The following is a 19050-nucleotide window of genomic DNA, read 5'->3' as shown; positions in this document are numbered from 1 at the left end:
TTTCATAGTTTGTTAAATTATTATTATTATTTTCTTTCAAATTCCCTAGCTTTCAGCTAGTTACCTCACATAACCAAAGTTCACTCATTTTCTGTGGCTTCAATGACCACAAGAAGGACATAAACCTGTTGAGTATAAGAGAAGCTGGGACCAGAACATTTGTCTTTTCATGTTCAGTGGTAGGGTTAGGGTTAAGAAAATGGTAAGTCTGATGGTTGAAGCAAGTTTACCGCTGTGTTCAGCAGCTTAAAAAATTGTTAGGACATGGGTTTGTTTTTTATTTTGGATGAGCCAAAAACTTTCTCTAGTACTAGTAGTATGGGTAGCTATAACCATATAAATATGTTGAATATATGCACATTTTCTTAGGGAAAACTTTTTTTTTAAGACCTCAAACATATCATTTTGCATACGTATTATTGAATTATTGATCTTGGCTTTGTTTCTCATCAATTTAAAATGAGTAATCGGATGTTTTCAAAAGTACCTCTGGTTTCAGTTAGGTTTTAGGGCTCAAATTAGGGTTAGAGTTAGGGTTAGGGTTATGAAAACGGTAAGTCTGAGGGTTGAGGCGAGTTTACAGCTGTGTTCAGCAGCTTAAAGAAACATTAGGAAATGGGTTCGTTTTTCATTTTCGATGTGCCAAAAATTTTCTCTAGTAGCATGGATACCTATGACCAAAGAAATATGTTGAATATATGCATATTTTTTCAGGGAAAACTTTTTTTTTAATGACCTCAAACAATATTTTGCATTTGTATTATTGAATTCATGATCTTGGCTTTGTTTCTCATCAATTTAAAATGAGTAATCGAATATTTTCAACAGTACCTACCTGCAATAATAATAATAATAATAATAATAATAATAACAATAATAATAATTGCATTTCTTATTAATTCCATACTGTACAAATTCTGGCACTGGTCTGGAAAGAAGTACTTCTCGGGCCAAAAGAGAACAAACCTGATAATGTAAATTTGCTTTTTATATGTTCATCAAATTCTCCTCAGGACATAAACATATCTTAAGCTGCTGTGTGATTGACACACTTCTGTTTAATGAGTTTAACAGTGTTTCCGTACGGGCTATGAGTTCTTTGACTGAAAGTGCAATGCCACAGCAGTGAGTCACTTTGCATGCTTTACTGTAACTCTGCATCCATGCAAGAAAAAAAAACACATTTAAAATGTTCGACAAGAGTTCATGAAACAGCAAAATGCCATTCCCTGGCACCACTTTTCACAGTCATGCATTATTAAGCAAATCATATAAAATGTTTTTTTAAATGCAAGAAAGGGAAAACAAAGAGGAAAAACACAAAACAGCTTACATCACATGCGAAGAAAGAGGGCATTTCATTTTGCCGTTAATCACACTAATGGTCATTTCTTTGTTGTGCTCAGTGATAGCAATCTGTATAAATGAGGGAAAGGACCTGTGGCCTGAAGGCTCCTATTGTCCCCTGGAAGCCCTTGTGTACAATGCACAGCGAGTCCCAGCTACAATTACATGAGATTCTGTGCTTCCCTCCCCTGCCCCGCCCTGCTGACCAGGGAAGGCCTCTACAGGCACTCAAAGCTGCCTCGCAGGGTTTCTGAAGTCAGCAGGGAGTCACTGGGCCTGGTCAGAGCCTGCTGCACGCACTGGGAAACACTACCTTATCTCATTATACTCCCATTACATAGAGCTGCCCCATCAGCCTGCTCCTAAGAGTGCTGTATTTTGGAGTTTGCGGGGGGGGGGGGGGGGGGGGGGGGAGGATTAGTGGGTGTGGGGGAAGGGGTTAGATTGATTTTAGATTGCCACATTCAGTTGTAGGAGTTCGTGTAAGGGTTTTCTGGTATAACACCTCAGTTAGTGGCCTAAATAGATTTCATCTGACGTTAGACATTTCTGATGCCAAAGCGTTGATGTGAAGGAAGACCTTCTGCCCTTCCTCCTCCCTTAGAGAAAATGTGGGCACTCCTCATCGTAATCAGAGCGCTTAGGAAAGCCGTGGCACTGGGTCCCGGCCTGGCTCTGCAGCCCTACGAGGGGAGAATCCCCTCGCTTCCCATGGCCTTATCGTCTTATCCCCATCGGCTCTGTGTAATTGGGCTCTTCGCTCCCAAGTTCAGAAATGTTAAAGCCACATTGAATTCACACATACACACACAAGCACACGCACACGCACACACTTAAAACAGCCTTCAGACCCCTGGGATTTCTACAGCTTAGAACAGGAGAGAAGCGATGTACTTAATGCAGGGGGGCTCAAAAATTATGTCAATAAACTGATATTGTTTGGATTTACTCCACGGAAATTTAAATAGTACAGATAAAGCTGCTTTTTTTCTTTTTTTTTTTTTTATATGGAATGACCAATGAGTGTTTCAGAAGGAGAAGGTCATGCGCTGTCTTCAGATCCATCATATGTCAAATCAAATATGATATTTGAAATTATATTACATAGGAGGGAAGGATACTAACATAAAAGTACACACACGGACACACGCACGCACGCACGCGCACACACACACATTACATCACATTCAGCAAGTAACTTATCCAGGGTTACTTAGGAGAAAGTGTATTTATGTGGTTAATTTCGCTAACAAGATCCCCAGACTTGTGAATAAGTATGTAACATTACTATGCACTAGTGCAAATTAATCAGAATCAGAATCAGAATCAGAATCGGGTTTATTGCCAAGTAGGTTTACACATACAAGGAATTTGTTTTGGTCAGGTGGTGCGTAACAGTGAACATAAAATAAGATAAATTAAGATAAATAAGATAAGATAAAGTAAGATAAATAAGATAGGCTAATCTAGAAATAAACAAAAAGAAACATAAAACCATAAAAACACCGTAACCTAAATTAGTACAGTGTACAAGGAGGGATCAATTGGGTGGGAATGTAAAGATGCAGTTTAAAGAGGAGGGTCTTCATTCTGTGCCAGAAGATAACTAATGATTCTGCTGTCCTGACCACACTAGAAAGTTTGGACCACTACTGGAGGGCTAGAACAGACATGCAGAAGTGACCATGCTGGAAGAGGCTAGTTGCCTCTGGGTTGTGGAATAGAGAGATCTAACCGGGTAGTAGGGCACACACAAACACATGCACACATGCACACATGCACACACGCACGCACACACACACTAGGGTTGCCAGACATCCATTTTTCAACTGGAATGTCTAGTTTTCAAATTACTTGCACAGGTCTGGTTAGTGGTCCTGCCCAAACAATGTAATGTCAGGTCTGAGTAATCGACAGAAGAAATGTTGCCTTAGTTTCTAATGAATTGCCATGTAAATGACTCCCCGGTCCAACAGCAGTACTGTGTCTACACCCTCCCCACCCTGACAGGTGCAGACCTCCTTCACGATTATGTTTCCAGCAGTGCATGTTGTCTGGATTTGACAAATTCCAAATTTGGCAACCCTCACACACACACACACACACACACTTTAAAGTTAAACACAATTATACATCTCAAATTATAGGGCAAATGTCCATGTCATTCAGAGTATGCATTTATTCCCTTTCATGTTCTAGCAGTGTTACACATGCTCTCCGAAAGCGCTTCCGGAACCTTCAGCTCCACGCCATCTGTCCCAGGGTGCTGAAAGAACGCCAGGCCATCATGTCGCGCAGTGACAGCTGGGATGAAAGTATGACCAGCGTTTGAGGGCTGCGACCCATTAGAGCTGAGCGGTGGGTAACAGGAGACAGGTTCTGGAGGACGTTCGCGACCGCCGGCCAATCGGCCAGTCAGCCCATCAGCCGTGACCCGTCGCGGCCCAACGCGGTCTCCCGTTACAGGGGGCCTGTCTGTTCCTGCCGCCCACAACCGTGACCTCAGCACACCGAAGAGCCAGGAAACCACACACTTGCCCTCTCGCCCCTCCCGATGGAGATATCTGGGGTTTATGGAGCCGTGCGGATGTGCAGTCTCTCAACGTTCCCCCTCCAGGAGACGCAGATCTGGTGATGCATGGAATCCAGGCCTGTTTGGAATGCAGATCAGGAAAACTGGGCGTGTCAGTGGCCACGTCTTCAGAAAACGATGTTCGTTTCATATGGAAGAGTGAGCATAGAAAGGAGTCTGGCCTGGAGCAATGGGGGCAAGGTGTCTGAAATCAGAACAGGGTCACCATCCCACGCAATGAAAATGAAATTCATTTCACATTATGAGGCATGGCACCTGTCTCTCACCCTGGTGAGACAGTCTTACAGCAATCAACCTGGACTAGCGGGAAACCATTCACATGCCAATCTTTCATATCATCTATGCATTTCAATTGAATCATTAATCTGTCCTAAAACACCGCAGTCCTTAACTTGGATTCTTAAGGAAGAACAAGAATCTGTTTTTTGTCCTTCTTTCACAAACTCAGTTCTGCAAATACAGCAATTCTGATCTCGCCAAACTGTTTATGAAAAAAAAGACTGTTGACAGGATTCTGTGCCGCCGCCGCCGCCCCCCCCCCCCACCCCCCACCCCCCACCCCCCAAAAAAGACCATTCAGCAGCTGTCCAATTTCCAGAACAACCTCTTCTCCCAAAACACACACACAAACACACAGACACACACAAAGGAGGCACTGCAAAGAGTTTATAAGATGTTGAGCCCGTAAAAACATTGTATTAAAGTGGAACACAGATATCAAGAAGTCCTGTTCAGTTGGCTGACCCAGCACAAACAGCTCCATTATTTATTATGTGCTTGGAAAAGAACCAGAGCGGGTGATAAGAGCCATGCTGTTAAACCTGACCTCTCCACCTCTCTCTTGTGCTCGGCCTCGTACAGACACGCTGCCGTATCGCACCCATCTGAACTTAAAGAAGCGCAGGGCTCTGTTTTACCTGCTGCCTTTCTTCAGTTTGTCAAAAGTAGTTTAAAGGAAGCCCTCAGACAGAATAAAGACCTCTGAACATGACCTCCAGACTGCAACCATGGGCATAAATCAATTCAGATCAACCAAATGCTTAGACAGCAGGCTGCCATGGAAACCTGGCAGTCAAAGGTTGGAGGTCATAGGGTCAAAGGGGCTATCAGGACTGACTCATAAAGGCATTGTATTGCACTTTTTTGCACCGGGATTGAATTAATTCATGGATATTTTGGCCAAATGTCTGGGTTTTTTTTTCTTTTTTTACCAATGTACTAGCAAACATTGTCTCAGCAAACATTGAACACTGTGATCTGGAGCCAGGGAAAAATGATTGGACAGAGGGGTGGCTTCATGTATCTTTTTATGATCAGTTTTCCTTTTGGTTTGGTTTAAAATTATCTGATGATATGAAGACCACTTTATACAAGATTCTTCCCAGGAATCAAATCCAACATTTAGCAGCTCACCTTTGAGTCTAACAGGATAGTTAGTTGTTTTAATAACAGCCCATTTTTCCCGTTTTATCTGTGAAACATGTCATGATGTGGGGTGTACCAAATGCAAGATGGGAAACTTAAAAACTTAAAAAAAAATGTTTACAAACAGCAAAATTCAACTACTGTACGGCAAAACTCTTAACAAAGATTTGTGTGTCCAGTAATAATTCTGAAACGCAATAAAGGCCAGTTTCATGTTCGCATATTTTCTTTTCAAAAATGAATGCCAAGAGCAATGATTTGATGAATACGAAGTTATACGCTCTCAATGAGTTATAAAGTATGTTTAATTGCAACATGTATGGCATTATAAAATGCAATATCAGATTGTTAATGTATCGCTATATGCGACCACAACAGAGCCCAAATACAGCATCTGGCCCTTACTGTTTTTCAAAAAATGGAGCATTGTTGTGATCATGTAGGCTATGGTCATGGTTAAGTGGATCACAGTTTAGTTAAAAGTGACACAGCAGTCAAGAGAATCTAGCTTAGCTAGGGATTTTATTGCTACATTATTGCGGAGGAGAAAGTAATGCAAACACCTCGTTTTGCTAAAAAAAAATATTTGTTGATGTAAGAAAATAAAAAAAAATGTGAAACAATTATAGTTATGTTATTTCATTTGCTCATGTGATAATAAGCTAAGAAAAAAACATGCTCATTATCAAGTATTTCTGTTCTCATGAATGTCAAATTGTCAGAGCACGCGATTAGTGTTAAAAGGATGATTTATATTACACTTAACACTTAACATCAGATAAGCTTCTTATAACTGCACTGCATTAACACATCTACAAGCTAGGGGGAAGTGAGAGGGCTGTTCTTGCTCTTCCACCTCCAGAACTGGAAGTGTTATTAATGTAAGACTTTTATATGTCTGAGTGCTCCACGCCACTGGATCTCCCCCTTCCCCAGTGAGTGTTCTTCTGAGTCGCTGACCCCGTGTGTCCAGTCACTGGATCTAATTATCTTATGCAAGACACTAGCAGATATGAGCTCCTTCATTAGCTTCATTCAGTGTGTGTGTGTCTCTGAGTGTGTGTGTGTGTGTGTGTGCAAGATGGCGCAACTGAAATATATTTGGGCCCTTATGATGTATTTTATAAATGTGGACCTAAATAAAGAATTAAAATGTGTATGTATGTGTGTCTCTGTGTGTGTCTGTGTGTGTGTGTGTGTGTGTTTGCAAGATCGCGGCTGGAGCCTAGCTGCACATGCAAGCACGCGTGCCTTTGCTTTAAACATCTAAACATCGTAACTGCTGTCGTTAATGTAGTCAGTTTCAAAAAGATGTTCTGGAAACATCTGAAACATGAAACATCATAAATATGAGCATTGTTTCCACGATAAAATCTGCGTACAAACAAGCATTGAGCAGCAGTAGAATATACCTTCAATCATGGCTTTATCCCTACTGGTATGCTTTCTGCTACTCAAGTGAAGGACATCAGACAGCAACTGAAATATATTTGGGCCCTTATGATGTATTTTAGAAATGTGGACCTAAATAAAGAATTAAAATGTGTATGTATGTGTGTGTATGTGTATGTGTGTGTGTGTGTGTGTGTCTCACTTCATGGGTTTTAGACCAGGTATACCATGAATGATAATGTGATATTCTTGGCAAAAATGTGCTTTATAAATACATTTTGGTTAATTGATTGGCACAAAGAGCACCTGTTAGAGCCCATGCAGGCTGAGGTGAGAGCGCTCTACTATCCCACTCAGACTGACACATTGGTACAGCATTGTAAGACTAACACTGAATAGTAATCTGAAATAAGGAGGGGAATGAACAGAGGGAAACTAGTGTAGTCAAATCTTTACGCATGGCAGTAAAGCAGCCATAACCGCAGCCTGACCCAGTATTTCAGTCCCTGGTTCCCCCTTAATTTCCCAAGGAGGGCCTGTGGGGGAGGCACCTGTGCCAGGGCCTGAGTCAGGAGGGTTCCCTGCCAGAGAGGGGCCACAGCTCGGCCATTCCACATTCCCTCTCCTCTGGAGCCCAGTGTAGTCAGACCCACCAGCCAGCAGCAGCAAGTGCCAAACCCCCACTGTAACGCAGCCAAGGCAGGCTCTGGCCCAGAGCTGCGCAGCCAACGCAGACTTTAAAAAGGCACGAAGCGGGACTCCCGTTTACCGCAGTCTGGATGGTCTTCTTTTGAAGGCCCGGCTAATGTTCCCATGGAGCACGGCTGATTCAGGCGGGGCAAGTGAGCGCATACAGAAAAATCCACAGGGAAACTGTGCGCTGGACTAGGAACATGTTTAAAAAAACAGCTTTTAATTTCAAATTTAAACTCTTTATACATGTGTGAGTGTCGGGCTTCTTTCCACCACTGCATTTGGAAATTGTTTCCACCCCCCACCTCCACCACAAAAAAGAAAACATTATTTAAAATATTGTACAAAGAAAATGGGTCATCCTTACTGTAGCTATGCAGACACATGAACAGCTGTACAAACATCTCTCTGAGATGGTCAATTTGTGTGGAAGTGGCTGGTAAGAGAAGAGCCGTTGCAGGCGGACTGGGACACTTGGCATTACGGCCTGTGGCATAATACAGAAGGCCACAATCAGCCTCAGAAGTGGTCCTCACGGCTAGGCTAAGTTGTGGAGGAGCAGAAAGCTGTGGACGCTGACCAAGCCACGATCGTCTGGGTTTGGTGCTCTGTACCGGCCAGCCTCTGGCACCCCGGCTGATCACACCGAGATAAAAAGCTGAGTTACTCAGTTGTGATGCGTCTCCTCTCCTGGCAACTCGCACAAAGCAACAGATGGTAAACTCTGAATGACTCTGTCCTGCCTGAGAGATCTCTGGTCCTCTACTGCCCTCTGTTGGCATGTCAAGGGTGGAGGCACCATGTGAAATATTCTCAAAATGTATTATCATTCTTACTTAGTGGCACAAGATTATTGATATGAACACACGCCCTTAAGGCATTAATAAATAAAACACTGATTGTCTGATGCAGAACAACACCATCCACTTTTTGTAAGGATACAAATGGGGATACGTTGACACTTGTTTCAACGCTTCTTTGTTTCTTCAAACCCAAAAGAAAATGTGTTTATGCACGCTTTAAAAGTACGCTATATTATATTTCTGTGCACATCTGCCAATGTGAAACTTACATCCGTTTAGTCCCTGGTCTGATTCCCCAAGCACAAACTCTGATTTTTCTGACAGATTATTTCTGTTCATTTTTAGCCAGCCTGTTAGCAGCATCGGGTTTATGGATGCAGCTGGTCACCATCTCCTCCAGCACCTGTGGTCTTCTCACCACTCTCTCCGCACTCCAATCTGAGCTGCAGTTTATTAACACCGAGCGTGGCCTTGCGGGCTGCCAAGATGAAAAATGTATGCTTTTGACCTGCATGTGAATGGGAGCTTTTTGTTAACTTTGTCAAATGAATGAGTGCTTCCATAATGTATAGTGACATATACGAAAGGTGCTTAAAATCCAAATTAAGGATTCACAAGTACTTTTTTTCTCCAGAACATGTCATGCATTTTAAAACGGTTTGGCAACGTACTTTCTGCCCAACTGGCAAAAATGACACCGCTTCCTCTGAAAAATGCTATCTTGTGAAAATTATTGCCAGACCTAGGCAAGCAAATTCCAGAGAACACTGATGAGTTTGAACATTATCATCTCAATGAGACATTTCACTCTTCTACGCAGATGAAAATAAGATGAGGTAAGTGAGAAGACGTGGTTTAAATAAGGACGTGTCATTCTGTAGGCAGTCAGGTGACCTGTTGTGGGGCGGGAGGGGATAAGGACATCTATGTCTGCTTAATCAATCACTGGCGTAGCGAGGCGGTGTGTCGGGTTTGTTATGTCTGAGACCTGGGGAGAGGAAGCTGAGGACAGACACCAGGGAGACTGAGGACAGCGTAAACGCACACAGACATCCCTGGGACGGCAGATTACAGCGAGCCAAATTATAAAACAGAGCAAAAACTCCTATCTGGAACACCGGGGCATAGAATCTGAAACGCAACACAAATTAGAATGCTACTGGGGCCCTAAAAAGACATTGTAGAATGCCATGCCAATGTGTGGTCATACCAGTTAAGCTTATTAGAATTTGAGAAAGGGAGAGTACGAGGCAGATCTGATAAGGCCTGTATTCTTTCTCCCTCAGCTCGTGTCTCCATGTTGTTGTTTTTTTATCCATCTGTTTTATTCAGTCTCCGGCTCTTTCATTCTTTTCTTGTTCAGGCCTTTCCTCTGCTGACCCCCTTTGTGATCCGGGACAGCCCTCTCTTTCAGTCCTGTCCTTTATCCGAGTGACTTTACATCAGGCATAGGCTGACCCCCCCACCTGCACGGCTCAGACAGCGAGTCAGGCTGAAAAAAACTCCACGTCGCCATGTCCATTAAACACATTGTTAGTATTCTCTGTCCTGTCAGAGTCCAGCGGCTCACAAAGAGCAGCGCTGCGGCTCCATACTGCTCAAGGCTTTTTGTCAAGGTCTCTCCTATTCTCTGTGTTTGTTTGCATGGGGAGGGGAGGGGGGAGGGTGAAGGTCAGAGGGCACCCAACTGTTGAGGTCTCCTTCGAGCCCCCCCAGCGGGACTCGGGGAGGTGTGCGGGCGTAGCCGCCTGTCCTTGCTCCGTCTTTCCCTGCCAGACAGTGTGATGCTGACAGGATGCTTATCTTCTGCTCGCTACAGAGTGCAGGAACAGCTGTCTCTTAGCTAACGGCAAAATCTGAATTTCTCACAGATTTCCGTTTTATCTTTTCTCCACTGAAGAAACCGGTCTCTTCCCCCTCCTTCTCTCATCCTCTCCTTCTCTCTCTCAACTTTCAGCAGGTCTCAACTTCCATCTTAGTTTTAAATATACATAAACAGAACCGTTCATAGAGCACAAAGCCAATTTACTTGTCTAGTTTATACTCAACCATATCCATATATTGACATTATTATTTAGATATGCTTCCATATACTAGCATGTCAAACAGCCCTGCATTGGAGTGTGTTTTGGGGTCAGGATACAAAATAAAATGGGTTCTCTGGAGTTGGGTAATTTTTCAGGGGCCTTTGAGATAAAAACATTAGGAGGTCCCAGACTTGGAGCAGAGCTTAGGGTACATGAAGTGACACTGGGCGCTAGCCAGGCTAATCCCCAGCCACGACAGGTAGGACAGGACTAGCACACGGAAGAGCTGGTATGTGAGCTTCACAGCTACAGAGTATACACACCTGTGGAACAGTGAGCTGCAAGTAACATTCTAGTGGCAAAAGCATCTTTCTGAGAAAATAAGCACTTCTTAGGATCTTGGGGATAGTACTCCTCTTTGCTTCTAATGTATTTGCTTTTAGATCCGGCTGTGACCAGGGAAACCTGGTGTTAGTAATAGTTTCTCTTTATGTTGCTGTATTTATCTGCCTTCTTTCCTAGCTCAAGGTCGTTTTCCCTTTCTCCCTCAAGTATTGATGTAAGGAAGCTAAAATGCTTGGCAGCTAAGGCAGAATCGATATCCTTAACATCAGGTGCTAGTGCTTTAATATCCTTGACACAACACCTGCCAAAATGTTTATGTTGCATTTAAGCCACAAGGTTTAAAAAGACAAGGGAAGCAAACTTTCAACAAAAACAGTGGACCTTTAGACCAGGCCCTGGCGACTCATGTGACGGAATGATTTACTCTCCTTTTGTGTGTTTCTCAGCTCTGCAGCTCAGCTTTTACACAATTCTGCTTGTTTAAGCACTAGAAGAGACAGAGAGAGAACACACACCACAGACCCTTGGCGATGGTTTTTAAATGTGCCCTCATCTGAGGTTCAGGGGCTATCTGTCACAATAAAGAGGTACAGGAGAAACAGAGTCTGACAAGCACACAGCCTGCAATTGCAGCCTCAACTGATTCACTAAGGGAAAATGCCGACCACTCAGTAAAAACTGTTCACTTTTAAAATACATCACATGTTAAAAAAAGGTGTTAGGTGGAAGAAGGGTGTGTATCTGAGTATGTGTGCGCTTATGTGTGTGTAAGAGCTTTTATGTCATATATGTTCGTAGGTCTGTGTGTGTGAGTGCGTGTGTGTGTGCGTGTGTGTGGAAGGAGGAGGCAGGGTCCTGGCTCGCTCAGTTACTCTCTCAGATTTGCTTCTTTCTTCTCAATAAACAAAGGAGGACAAGGGGGTGGCAGTCTGGGGTGTCTCTAAGCTATTGTTCGCCTGGACACGGGGGTGGGGCAAAGCGGACATCCATGCTGCTTAACATGCAAATGAAGCCAGTAATGGACTCAGTGAGGGCGCCAAGGTCAGATGTGATATAATTCAGTGCCTTATTAGTGCCAAGTGTGTGTGCAGCAGGTTGTGTGTGTGAACCGTGCTTCTCGCCCTCTACAGCTGGGCTGCTTCCCTCAGCCACAATACCGCCAACCGCCAACAGAGAACACAGGCCCCCATCTATAAATCTCACAGAGAAATGAAAAGAAGACAGAAAGAGAAAACAGCAGAAGCAGGGGGTGAAGAGGGAGGGAGAGAGAGAGAGAGAAAGGGAGTGCAGGCGAGAGGATCGGACAATAGATTTTTTTATGATCCATTTTATTTTTATTGATATGTACCCTGCGGAGGTAAAATGCCATCATCAGGCCCTCAACAGATGTCTGATTTTCAGGAGATGAATCGGTCTGGCATTTGATCTCACGCGTTATTATGAAAAATGAGCAGGAATGAAAAATGAATCTGCTAGCGCTGTGCTCTCCACTATCTCTTTCTGTCTGAGTCTGCTGCATGAGCGTCTTTAACCGACAAAAATAATACATAATAAAAAAGCGAGCGCAATATCAGTGTAATGAATTTGTTGTGGTTGATAATGTATTAGCCACAGAGGGGAATGCGGGGGGCCTTCTGTGCGATAACCTCCGCTATCAAATTGTCTGCTGCAGACAGTCCCCAGTAACGCACCCTGTAAATCTGATTTAAGCCGGTAAGGGACGCTTCCTTTGTGAGACCGGAGGAATAAACCACTGCTCTGTCGCCCTAATTTACTCAGAGAGAAGGTCATCTGTGTCGCCGTGAAGCAGTGTTCTCATCCGCCTTCCCATAGGCCTTCCTTGCTGAAGCAGTTGCATAAAAATTCTGACTCCCTACGTTTAATACGAGTGGGCCTGGAACGAAGAGACAGAAAACATGAACCTCAAGGAGGAAACAGCAGAGGAAGCCACAAATAAGAGGTCTCGTCCACAAGCTCATTATTGCTAAAAAAAAATAATAATTTTTTTTTTTTTTAAACCCTTGTCACTTATAATTTGTTTTGGAGCAGGCATTTAGAAATGTGCAGTGTTCTAAGGGTTCACAAGGTCATGTGTTGTAATAACTCGATAAACTGATTAAATATTCTCCAGCCAATTATTCAGGAGCATAAACGCCCTCTCCCGAGACCTGTAGCTAATCAAAGAAAAACTAGATAACCCACAGACTGATTTTCTGTACAATTGGTGTTTTTTTGAAACTGTACATGTGCATGTTCTATTATGTCAAAGATGAGGACATCTTAAAATGCAAATGTAAATGATTGAGTTTTCAGGAGCAAGGCAAGGGCAGTTGTTAATGTCTCCCATATCAAACAGCTGACTGCTTCAATTAAATTACATGGCATATGTGTGGAATGCAAACAAGGGCACTGGAATGATTTCACAGGGACCAGGAAAACCCTGAGAGTATGATACAATAAAAGAGCAAACACTGCCATGCCAATTAATTTAACCAATACTGCCCCCCAGTGGAAAAGGCTGCAATGTGCATCAATGCGTTTTTGTTTGTTTTAAGATATTCACAGAGCCTGTCTATAGAATGCGATGAGATGTCTACAGAACCAGAACCAGAACCACAGAAACTACCAAAGGGGCCCAACACACCAAAAACAAAAAAAATATAAAGAAACAAAAACTACAAAATGAGATATTTTTACTAACTTCAATGACAAAGCACACAGTGACAAACGCCAGACAGGTTTTTTTTTGTTTGTTTTTTTATCAAGTGGACCCAATTTTCTTATGCTAAATTATATTAACTTGGGAATTATCGTTAATAAGATTAAAAGTATTTTCCCAAACAAAACTGATTTTCGGAGACAGATTTCTTTTAGAAAATCCTTCAAATCCATATCCTGGCAAAATTAGCCGCATCTCAATCAGTTGTATTATTCAACAGAAAAATACAGTCAAGTAAACTCAATACATAACGCTGTAAAGTTGCAAATGGCTCTGAATTTGTGAAAAAATATGCTCAATGTTGATACAGTATTACGCAAAATAATAAATCAATTGTCCCAGAGGATCTTGTAGCTGTGTTTTTGCTTTATTAATTAAAATTTATTTGAGAGGTGTGGAAAAAACAGCGGTGATGAATAAATCACTGAAATTAATGACATTAATATGGTGACAAGAGAAATTACTCTTTCCAGCGCTTAAGCTTCCCTTTAAGTGGGGAAAAGAGCACAGAGGCCAGAGCTTCCCATTCAGCGAGCTACCTACCCAGGGCAATGCACACCCCAGTTCAGCCCAACAGAGAACATGAGGGAGAGCAGGGAGACCTCCAGCCCCTCAACCTCACGACTGATGGACAATCATTAATAAAGAAACCTGAGGTCACAATGATGGGAGCCAGTGGAAAGGAAAGAAAAATACACATATAACCAAAAAAAGGTTAAAGGTGAATACCGTCTCTGGCTCAGTCCGAGCTCGACCGACTAGCCAAGCGTCTGTTAACCTACCCCCTGATAAATGAAAGGTCACGCTTGAGTCTCGCAGTACGACATCACTATTCCGTGAGTAAGAATGCCGGGAGACCCATATCACCCCAAGGTTCTGGAAACAGACGTTTTCAGTTAACTGTAACTCTGCCTCATTTCTGCTGGCCAGTGATTTATCACTGGGTCCTGAGGGAAGGAAAATCTTCCATTTTGACTGATTCAGGTAGCACACCTCACACTTAACACACCACATGCAAGGCAACCAACAGAAATCAAAGAGGTCATAAGAATGGTGCCTGAAGTGGTGGCAGGTACGTCAGCCACTAAAAGCTGAACAGACTTCATCCGCAAAGAGGAACAGTAGTCGAGAGTCAAAGTTCACTAACAGGGACATTTAACAGGATAGTTGCAAAACACCCAAAAATACGCCTTAGAAATCACCACAGAATTGAATCTCAATCTCTGTGACCCCAGTTTCAACAAAAACTGTAAATAATGAGCTTCACAAAGCTGGTATTTATGGCAGGGCCCACATTCTGAAACCGCTTATATCCAAGATTGATGCATAGATGCAGAATTTTTTTTTTTTTTTTATGAACATGGGTTGGCAGGTCTCTTTTTCCTACCTCTGGACAGGTTTACATTTGGAGAAAGCCAAAGGAAGCCTCCAATTCTCAATGTCTGTTTCCAACTGTTAAACATGATGGTGGATCAGGAATGGTACACGCAGCAATCTCATGGGAGTCATTGGGTCTGATGATTGTTCTGCATATAACAGAATGGCCAATGAACAGGAAACCATTTTACAAGACAAGGTGGTGCAAAAACTGTTCTCTCATGACATCCCCATAATCAAAGGTAACATCCCTATACATACTGCCAAACAAATTTGAATGGTTTCAGCAACAGCAGGGTGAAGTCAAGCACCTTCCATGGCCTCCACAATCACCAGAATTAAACAACACTGGAGCTTTATAGGTTCTTGAGCAAATTAAAAAGTAGACTTCAAACTCCTTCATCCTTCTAAGAACTGGAGGTTTTCCTTCTTGAAGAACAGTCCAATATCCCACTACATCATTTAGAATTTGTATGACAGCATTACAAGGAGGACTGAATCTTTTTTTAAGGTGAAGGGTGGCCCTACTCCTTATAATTACTTGATATTTATACATTGTATATATATCCATACATGCAATATATGGTGCACCATAAAAGAGAATACAATACACAGCTTTCTATTTCATAGAATCTGTGGATGTCTGTATTTGATTACAAAACACCATCGCTTTAGGAATCATGATAGCAGCCTGAATAAGATTATTGGGTAGAAATATCAGTAATTGTTTAGTCAATATCAATTTCAAATTAAATTCCAGTGGAAACACTCAAAAGATATAATTCCGCCCGTGTGCTACAGCATGAAGAGACAGCGCTAAGCTGCTAGAGTGTTAGCGACGCCCGGCCTCTCATCACAGGTCTTATTTCTCTGCCTAAGATGAGATATTGACAGCTGCGAGCGTACCGAGCACACAAAACTCAATAAGACTTAAAGCTGCTCATCGATCCCCGAGCTTAACTCTAATTGCATTCACACAGATTTTAAAGTAACAGCCTTGTTCAGTTCCTCACAAGACTGTGGCTCTGATTGGTAAGCTTCTGCAATTATGACTGGGTTTGATGAACTAATTGGGTTTGACATCTCTTCACATTAGTGCAAAACAACCACGTGACTCAGGGGGAGCGGTCAGTGTGGTAACCAACCCTGTTCCTGGAGATCTACCGTCCTGTAGGTTTTCACTCTAACCTAACAAAGCACACCTCATTCAACAGCTAGAGATCTTGTTCAGCAGCTAATTAGTTAAATCAGGTGTGCCACATTAGGGTTGAAATTAAAACCTACTGGATGGTAGATCTCCAGGAACAGGGTTGGTTACCACTGGTGTAGAAAGTTCCATTGAAACCAGTCAGGTGATTCACTGTGTGATTGTCAGAAGTGCACATGCGCCTTGGAGAGGTCACAGCTTGATGAACTTGCTGCTGGCGTTTCCATTCTCGTCGCACCCAACCCACCATTCTCTAATTCCTGCTTCCGTTTCTCCTTTGAGGCAGACTGCACCGAAGCCAGGCCTACTTCCCGCTCTCTGCCCTTGGCAACAGTGCCTCTAGTACACCTGATTGGCTAATGATAATAGCTGCCACTGGACGGATGAGTACATGAGACCCAAAAATAAATAGGACCCAACGAGGCTAGGAGTCTGAAATTACCATAAAATCAGTAAAAGCACAAAAGCTATTGCCCAATAAATAGTGTTAAAGAAAATTAAGGCTAAATTCCCCAAATATTTATAAAGTATTTGAAAATCAGTCATAATATTACCTCACTGCTTACATCTTACATATAATTATTTTTTCTGTCCTTTAGTGTTAAAAAAATATTCAGAAAAGTAGTTTAACACGGTATAGGCAAAGATTCTTTGTCCATAAAAGCAACTTTTGATGTTGCAGTAATAGTAGCGAGAGGTAATAATACCCATAGATATTATGTGATATTTTTAGTGTTGCAGTAATAGCCTTGTAGTTGTATCATAAATATGATGTGATATTTTCAGTGTTGTGGTAACAGCAGTGAATAGTTATAATATCATATTATATGATGTGATATTTTCAGTGTTCGTGGTAACAACAATGAGCAGTTATAAATGTGACATTTTCAGTGTTACTGTAATGTGCAAAGGCTCATCTCCTACCCTGCCCCCTGCCCACAGCCACCACCAGCTGAATAAGGGGGAAGATAAACATGAGCTCCAGCTCCTCACAGGAGACAGAGAGCTGCGTGATAGTACTGCACAGATGTGTGTTCTGAAAACCCACCTCCAGGCTAACCAGCGAACGCGTTAACACAGGATTCTGGCATTGCATTACATTACATTACATTACAGGCATTTGGCAGACGCTCTTATCCAGAGCGACGTACAACAAAGTGTATAACCATAACCAGGAACAAGTGTGTTGAAATTACGCAGAACAAAGAGCTGCAACGCAGGAAAAAATACCCTCAAACGGAGATATTTCAAGGCCAAGTTTCGTTCAGCCAAAGAACTACAACAAAATTATTACTCCTGTTTCATTGAGCCAATTGTCTTTCGTAATCTGACATGTATATTGTTTATTGATCATAATATCTGGTAGCATTGTGAGATTCAAAGAGAAAGTGCTTAATTTGAATGAAAAGTTGAAAACAAAATTGCTCAACATAGTAAATTAAAACAGAAATCTCTCTTAGGGTTTTTTAAATATTAGCACGTGTGGAAAAAAGTGTTTTAATTGGAATGCCAAAACATTATTTATATCTTATTTCATCCAACTATTTTATTTCACCCCTATGATGAGTATTATAAGAAAATTATGAACGAAATATATTGCGAGTTGGCATATTATGGAAAAAACAAAACCACTTACCAGCTCTCGATCCTGAACATTCAGTTTGAGCCACCTGTGCTCTTAGGCCACCTGTGCTTGAAGTAGGTCCCCATGCACACAGGGATCAGCAGAGATGCCAGTGATTCCTGAGAGTCACAGAGAAAAATCTGAGAAATCAATGGTCAGGACAGAGCCATCGTGTACACTAAAGAATGCACTAACCTGTGTGCAGCAAAAGCAAGGCAGCCATCATGAAGAGTGAAAATGTGTGGGGTGTCTATAATACTGATACTGCAACATGGTGCATAATTCCAATACTACAGCAGAAATTACACACAAGTAGACATTCTGATCTAAAATGATACTGTGCAGAAAAAATACATTATCCCTTCAATTTTCACTTCAAAGACAGCAATCAAGTGCTTTTTCCTGCTGATTCTGCTCTTGTGCCTGAATGTTTATTTCGTCAAGATGATTGTAAAAGCAGTTTCCGCCAGAAAGATAAGTCATCACCCTAGCCCTTCAGTTCCCAGCAATCTATTGCTAATAGTAGCACAAGGCACCAGACATTTAGTGCAATATTTCAATCCTTTCCGAACCAGGATACAATTTATGCAGGTTGATGAACATTCTCTCTTAACATTTATTTTCAGCAATATTTTGAATATTCATGACCGTATGTTTCTCAGCGAACTGCAGGAGTGTTTTCATTTACTGGAATTTAAGTTTAAGAGTTAAAATGTCCAACACACACAAACACAGAGCTGAAAAGAGATGGACATCTCTGCTGACCTGAGGTCCACGTCCTCATCCAGCCAGGAGGATGAAGCAGGATCTCCCTGGGTAGCAGCCCATGATGAGGATGACCATTGCCTGAATGGGTGGCACGTGGAAGGATGCGCACCAGGGAGAAGGCAAAGAGGGGCATGGAGCCCCACTGGCACAGGAAGCCGATGAAGACGCCCCAGGGCCTGCGGAAGTGCTCCCAGAGCTGGAATAGCTCCACAGTGCAGCCCAACATCAGCTTCCACTGCACTGACTCTACGTGACCATCTGCATCTGTTTCTATGTTCCTGTGTTCCTGTCTGTCCTCCTTGAACCCATGATGCATACAATCCTTTTAAAACCCTCCCAGAAGGGGGGGGTGGGGGGGGGGGGGGGGGGGTGGGGTGAACTCCTGAATACAGATTAACCTGCACAGCTCTTTTTACAAGGTATATGCAGTAAAATCAATTTCATCGTTTCAAATTATTGTTGTTGCTTCAGTTAATTTCTATTATCAGGCTTTTATCTCTAGAAGCTGACAGTGCTTCTGAGCTCCACCACAGAGGAAACCTGAAGTCATTGACCCCTTTTAAGTGCATAAAAACTTTATTCAGGGCACAGTGCATTTCACTTACTCAGTTTTCAGCATGAAGCAGATTATATTACTTATTGAGAAAGCTTCATTACACCCTCATGTCTTTTCGACAGGGTTATTCCCATTTCGTTTCACCTGATTTCATAATGATAATGTCAGACACTG

Source organism: Anguilla anguilla, chromosome 15 (genome assembly GCF_013347855.1).
Source record: "Anguilla anguilla isolate fAngAng1 chromosome 15, fAngAng1.pri, whole genome shotgun sequence".
NCBI classification, from domain to species: domain Eukaryota; kingdom Metazoa; phylum Chordata; class Actinopteri; order Anguilliformes; family Anguillidae; genus Anguilla; species Anguilla anguilla.
Note: the sequence above shows the minus strand (reverse complement) of the source record.